Source organism: Martes martes (genome assembly GCF_963455335.1).
Source record: "Martes martes genome assembly, chromosome: 7".
Lineage (NCBI taxonomy): Eukaryota > Metazoa > Chordata > Mammalia > Carnivora > Mustelidae > Martes > Martes martes.
Window position 1 is genome coordinate 134,560,435 of NC_137894.1, and position 7,706 is coordinate 134,568,140.

Genomic DNA, 7,706 nt, shown 5'->3' on the forward strand with positions numbered 1-7,706 from the left:
CAACAGACAGTCATTTGTATTATGTCATGTGACCTGGTTATGGCGACACTTTTGTGCCTTTGCTATTAATCAGAGTTACTTTGAGAGCCAGTTGGTAAATTCTTCTAGAGCTACTGGCACCTTCCACTTAATTAAGATTGTTCTGGAAAAGAGCAGAGCGGGTCAAAAATGGTCATCGTGTATCTCATTGCACCCTAGAGGCCCTCATTGCTCATTAGAGGATGCTTGTTATGCTTTCCAAGAGGAATAAACCCGAAAGAAAATGTCACCGTCCTTGATAAAATCCTACACCCTGGAAGGTTCGTGTGGGAGGGGGGCAGTGGTTTGAGACTGGGGGGCTGCCGCTGAGCTTTGCGGGGAGGAAGTCGTCATGGCTCGGGAGGCGGACGGTGTTAATAACCACTGCCACCCCTTCTTGGGGTGCTGCTTGCCCTTTACCTCTCTAGGCCCAGGACGGATAAGGACCTTTCCCTCTTACTATAGAGGCAGGTGCACTCTGGGCTTAAGACCTTGGGATCTGGAGTCAGACTGACCTGTATTTGAATTACGGCTCTGCCCTTTGCTAGCTGGGTAACCACAGGCAAGCTACTTAACCCTTACCTACATTTTCTCATCTATAAAATGGGGATAATTATGCATATGGCACAAAATTATGAGGATTGCCTAAAATGATCCACGGAGGGCTGGGCATTTGGAAGAACTCTCCGGAAGGGTTCAAACAACAGCCAAGAGCCTTGGTAGCAGTTCCTTAAGGGTGCTGTTCCCTTGTGCTTTTCTTGAGAACTTCCCTTGGCCCCAACCAATCCCACCCCTTGCTTTTTCTCATTACCAACTTTTCATTCTCTGTACAACTCAGCTCAAATATAAATGATCTGAGAAAACTTCCCAGACTCCTGTCTGATTTAGAGACCCCTTTTCTGGGCTCCTGTCACATCCTGGGACATCAGGTCCTTGCCTGGGACACTGGGTCCGTGCTCTAATCTTCCATTCCTCAGCCTAGGGCTGCTGTACGTGAGGCTGAGGTCTTTGGGGCTGACATCATGTCTGGTTTGCCTTTGAGTCCCAGTGCCTGATGCAGACCAAGTCCTTAAAATGTGTCTGCTGAAGAGGAGAAGCAACAGAGACTATTGTAAATTTAGAAAATGGGACCCACAAGGAACAGGAGGTGAAGCTGATTGTCTTAGTTTGGGTTCCCCTGAAAGTAGAGTCTGGGGCAAACAGTTGGGTGAATGGAGATGATTCTGAAAGTGACAGAACAGGGAGAGACAGACAAGGAGAACAAAGGCAGTCATGAGGACGTTATTGAGCTTCTGTGGGCAACTGGGGCTCCTATCCATGAGGCACCTCCCAAGAAACTGAGTAGAATGAGCCTCAGAATTGTTTCTGGTACTGAGGGGGTGCTGGGGTTTGGATCCATTGACTCCCATCCCTTGTTGTTAAGGGTTAACCCCCCTGCACTCCTGGGGCCTAGCAAGCAGCAGGCAGGGTGACAAAAGGTAGCTGGCCCTGGAGGTGGGACTCTGCAGCCTGCCCAGAAGTGGCTCCCCACGGCTGCATCTGGCATCAGTCCCCAGTCTGATTTCGTGTAGTGAGCGTACTGCGGCAGCCATGGTTTAGAAGAGTATGGCTGGACAGCTCGACACCTCCAAATCTAGACCCTAGGGAGGGATATGATATCTCCTGTCTGGGGTCCTATTTTACTCCCCCCCTGGGGGACCCTCTTCTTGGGAATGCCGTCTATGGAAACCAGAATCCAAGATGGCCCCAGTGATTACTGCCTCCTGGTATTCATGTGCTTGTATAGCCTCTTCCCACCATAGATCAGGGGCTGGCCTGTGTCACCCTTAGAATATGGTAGCTGTGACTGCGTGTGATCTCCAAGACTAGACCATGAAAGGCAGCCTTTATCTCACAGCTTCCAACTTGGCCTCTTGGATATCTTACCCTGGAGGAAGCCAGCTGCCATGCCATGAGAGCACTCAAGCAGCTTCATGGAGAGGCCAGTGTGGAGAGAAACCAAGGCTCTTGGCCAAAAGCAAGTACCAACTTGCTAGCCACATGGCTCATCCACTTTAGAAAAGGATCCTCCAACCCCTATCAAGCCTTCAGATGGCAGCAGCAATCGACATCTGGCTGCACCTTTATGAGGGAGTCCAGGCAAGAACTGCAACTGAGTTCTTCCTAAAGTCCTGATTTACAGAATCTATGAGCAAAGGGCTGTCTTATGCTGCCATGCTTTGATTTCCAGCCATAGTGACAGGAACACCATCCTCTCCAGAGGGGGGTCCTCAACTTCTCTCTAAAGAGCATAGGTTTCCTCTTGCAGCTTTAACAAGTTAACCATGTCTCTACATGGTCTTTCTCAACCTCAGTAAGAGTCATACTCCTGATGTTTCCATGTAGTCTTACCTTTTATGAAAACTAAGAGGAGAGTGGGAAGAAAAAACGGGGGGGGGGCAGCCCAAGATGGTGGTAGTCACCAAGCCAATTAAAGTAGGTAATTAATCATTTATTGATAGAATTGGTCACTGTGGGTGGTCAAATGAAGAATTCATGTTCTAACCCTCTTTTGGCCACAAGGCAGGCTGGGGACCCAGGCATAAACTCGAGGAAGGGGTTGATGGTAAAACTGTTTTGACCTGTTGGATTCACAACCACACCTAGCTTCCAGGTGTTAGAATGCACCTGGACACAATGTGGGCCAGTGTCCATGCCTAAGAGAACTCAGGTTGGTGGTTGAAACTGGGAAATTGACAGCTTCAGTTGGATAAGATCCCAAGTGTTCTGTGATGGATACAGCATCTAGACTGAGGGTCTCAGGGCCTCCACCAAAGGAACCAGTTTCCTAGGATCAGGCCCTACTCTTCAAACTTGTGTGGGGATCAGTCATATGAAATGATATTTACCCATGTAAAGCAAGTTAACATCTTTTGGAGTTGTTTCCTCTTCTATATAAAAAGAATGATAACAGCTACTCTGCAGGATTGTCATGTGGATCAAATAAGCCTGTGAAGAGCCTGGCATGCAGTAGGTGTTTAATGAAAAGTGACTATTATTGGCCTTCAAGATTAAGCTCATGAGACACCTCTCTCACAAGAAGCTCTTTCTGGGGGTACCTGGGTGGCTCAGTGGGTTAAGCCTCTGCCTTCGGCTCAGGTCATGATCTCAGGGTCCTGGGATCAAGCCCTGCATCGGGCTCTCTGCTCAGCAGGGAGCCTATTTCTTCCTCTCTCTCTGCCTGCCTCTCTGCCTACTTGTGATCTCTGTCAAAAAAATAAATAAAATCTTTTTTAAAAAATTCCTTTAAAAAAAAAAAAGAAGCTCTTTCTGATAATTCCATCTCAAGTTGGTTGTCCCTTCTTTGTACCCTCAATATCTTGGGCTTACCTCTCAATCACCCATTATGGTATTATCTGCTCATCCCAGACTCGCCTGCTAGCTTGTGAGTCCTCCAAAGTAGGGACAGGTTATGCTCATTATTGCGTCCCTGGCTCACGGTAGATCCCCAAGGCGCATCTCTTGCACTCAACAGAAGCAGCCCTTCTCCGAGAAACCAGGAGAGTGATATAGCATGTACAGCTTGGGAGGCAGATATCAGTGATGGTGAAGATGATGATAATCAGAGTGATAAAAACTAAAGCTAGTGAACCAAGGGATTACTATGTACTCCAGACACTATGCATGTTATTCTGTTTAATCCTTATCACCCCGAGAGGTAGGTGTCACTATTCTTGTTTAATAGTAGAGGACTGTGGGGGCTCAGGGAGATGATGGGCTTGCCCAAGGTCATAGGAAAGCCCGGTCTTGCAGACTCTTTGCCTAGCGCTTCTTTCAGCTGATTGTTCATGGTGCTCAGCTTTTCTAGGTCCACAGACAGGTATCTCTGCCTGACCCTAGCAGTCACATCCAAGTGCTCATGGTTCATGAAGCTCTGAGCAAGAATGTTTTTTTTTTTTAAAGATTTTATTTTTTTATTTTACAGACAGAGATCACAAGGAGGCAGAGAGAGAGGAAGGGAAACAGGCTCCCTGCCAAGCAGAGAGCCCAATGTGGGGCTCGATCCCAGGACCCTGGGATTATGACCTGAGCAGAGGCTTTAACCCACTGAGCCACCCAGGTGCCCCCTGAGCAGGAATGTTTTTAATAAAAGGAATGTGACTTTCTTTGATAGAGTGGATGAGTAAGGTGGGTTGGGTAACCCAGGATATCTGGAGGCGTCGAGGGCTGATCCACATGAGAATTATAATGAAAGATGTCACTTGTTGGGGATCATTCGGAGCAGAGCACACACTAAGCAACTGACTTACATTATCTCCCCTCAGTATTCACAGCCATCCTTTGGGCTAAATTATTCTCATTTCACAGATAAAGAACAGACCCAGAGAGATTCATTAATTTGTAGCTCCCCAATGGGCTGACTATTCCTTATCCCTAAGCCTAGATATTTATTCTAACCCCTTCTCTGCTTGGTTCACTACTGGTCATGCAGATGAAAAGTGAAGGAGATGTGATTTGATTCCCTGTGTGTCCAATAATTAAGAAAAAAAAAAGGAAGTCAGTAGGAACAGACCCAGAGACACCTAGATGTTAGAATTAGCAAGCAAGTGCATTAGAGAAGCTATTATAAATATTTTCAAAGATGTAAAGGAAAAGATGGTCTGATTAAGTAAACAGATAAGAAATCTCAGCAGAAATGGAAACAAGAGAACCATATAAATGTTTTGGAACTGAAAAATACAGGTTGCAATGAAATGACACATTCACATTCACTCTTCAACATCAGGTCAGCAAGTCAGTGAACTTGAATTCAGTCCACAAAAATTATCCTATTTGAAGAACAAAGAGAAAAAAAAAGATTTAAAACAAATGAACAGGACTTCAGTGACTTCTGAGCCAATATCAGTGTAACACACATGTATTTAGACTTCTAAAAGGCACTAAGAGAGAAACTAAGGCAGAAAAATATTTGAAGAAATAATAGTTGAGGGGCACCTGGGTGGCTTAGTCAGTTAAGCGTCTGTCTTCGGCTCAGGTCATGATCCCGCAATTGGGATCAAGCCTTGTATCAGGCTCCTTGCTCAGCCAGGAGCCTGCTTCTCCCTCTACCCCTGTCCCTCCCCCTGCTTATGGTCTCTCTCTCTGTGTGTGTCCAATAAATAAATAAATAAATTTTTAAAAAGAAATTATAGTTGAAAATTTCCAAATTTGATGAAAAACAGTAATTGACAGATACAAGAAGCTCAGGAAGGCCTTGAAAACAACACCTAGAAACTACTTAGTCAAACTTTAGAAAAGTGAAGATAAAGACAAAAGTCTTTTTTTTTTTTAAAGATTTTATTTATTTATTTGTCAGAGAAAGAGAGAGAGAGTGAGTGAGCACAGGCAGACAGAGTGGCAGAGGGAGAAGCAGGCTCCCTGCGGAGCAAGGACCCCGATGTGGGACTCGATCCCAGGACGCTGGGATCATGACCTGAGCTGAAGGCAGCTGCTTAACCAACTGAGCCACCCAGGCGTCCCAAGACAAAAGTCTTAAAAGCAGCCAGACAAAAACAACATATCACACACGGAGGAACAACAAAAATCAAGGCTGGCTTCTCATCAGAAACAGTGGAGACCCAAAGGAAAATGGAATAGAATCCTTAAGGCAGAAAAAAATAATAATAATAAAGCATTGACATAGAATTCTATATCTTCCATATGGATGAACTCAAAGTAAGATAAGGCACATGCAAAAGGACAAATGCTTTATGATTCCACTTATATGAGGTACCTAGACCGGGCAAATTGATAGAGACAGAAAGGAAACTAGAGGGGCTGGCAGCCAATAGAAAACATGGGTAGTTATTGCTTAATGGTTACATTTTCTGTTTGGGGTGATGGAAATAGTGGTGATGGTTGCACGACATTGTGGATGTCGTTAATATCACTGAATTGTACATTAAAATGGCTAAAATGGAAAGTTATATAACTATTTACCACAGTTTAAAAAATCAGTAATGTGAAAGACCAAAAATCACTGTATAATTTAAATGGGTGAATCATGTGGTATGTGAATTAAATCTCAATAAAACTGTTAAAAACAAGGGGAAAATAAAGATATTTTCAGATGGATGAAAGCTGAGAAAGTTTGTCCCCACCAGACCTGTGTGGCAAGAAATACTAAAGGAAGTTCTTTAAGCTGAATGGAAGTGAATCAACAGGGCAATTCTGATCTGAAGATAAGAAGGTGAGTATCAGAAATGATAGAGATGTAGGGGCACCTGGGAGGCACAGACCTTTGAGTGGCCAACTCTCAGTTTCTGCTTCCATCATGATCTTGGAGTCATGGGATTGGGCCCCACGCAGGGCTCCATGCTCAGTGTAGAGTCTGCTTAATACTCTTCCTTCCTACCACAGCCCCTCCCTCAGTCTCTCACTCTTTAAAATAAATAAATGAAAATCTTAAAAAAAAAAGAAAGAAAGAAATGCTAGAGGTGTAGGAAAATATCACAAACTAGCTTTTACTTCTGTTAATATTTTAAAGGACACATCATAGTGGAACGCCTAGGTGGCTCAGCTGGTTAAGCATCTGCATTTGGCTCAGGTCATGATCTCAGAGTCCTAGGATTGAGCCCCATGTTAGACTCCCTGCTCTTTGGGGAGTCTGCTTCTCCCTCTGCCCCTTCCCTCTGCTCGTGTGCTCTTTCTCTTAAATAAATAAATAAAATCTTTAAAAAAAGAGAGAGAGAGAGAGAGAGACATCACAGTTTAAGGCAAAAATAATATCATTGTAATATCAGGTTTATGTATGTCAAAGTAAACTCCATGGCAATAATATCATGAAGGATAAGAAAGCAAATATAGGGGCCCCTGGGTGGCTCAGTGGGTTAAGCCTCTGCCTTCGGTTCAGGTCATGGTCTCAGGGTCCTGGGATCGAATCCTGCATTGGGCTCTCTGCTCAGTGGGGAGCCTGCTTCCTCCTCTCTCTCTGCCTGCCTCTGTCCCTACTTGTGATCTCTCTCTCTCTCTGTCAAATAAATAAAAGAAAAGAAAAGAAAAGAAAGCAAATATAATTGGACTCCTATAATGTTTTTATTTTTTTAAAAATTTTTAGAAGATTTTATTTATTTATTTGACAGAGATCACAAGTAGGCAGAGAGGCAGGCAGAGAGAGAGATAGGAAGGGAAGCAGGCTCCCTGCTGAGCAGAGAGCCCAATGCAGGGCTCGATCCCAGGACCCTGGAATCATGACCTGAGCCGAAAGCAGAGGCTTTAACCCACTGAGCCACCCAGGTGCCCTCTGTAATGTCTTCAAATTTGAGAAATGTGAAGAGCAAAATATGAAGTGATGCAATATTGATTCTAAGGGGACTGCAGGAAGTGAAGGTTGTATATCAGAATTGACAGAACAGCCCATAACAATAAAGACAAGAAATATAGCTAAAAAGGCAGTAGAGGAAATAAAATAAAATGTTAATAAATAAAATCAGTGCAAAAGAAAGCAGCATAAGAGAAACAGAAAAGCAAAAAAGCTGAGCTAAGTAGAAAAAATTAACAAGATCGTAGGCTTAGACTCAACCATAACAATAATTACACTAAATGTAAATGGATTGAACACTTGAATTAAAAAGCAGAGATTGTCAGAGTGGACAGAACAGCAAGACCCAACTACATGCTGGCTGTAAGAAATTCACGTTAACTATAGAGACAGAGGTTGAAAGTTAAAG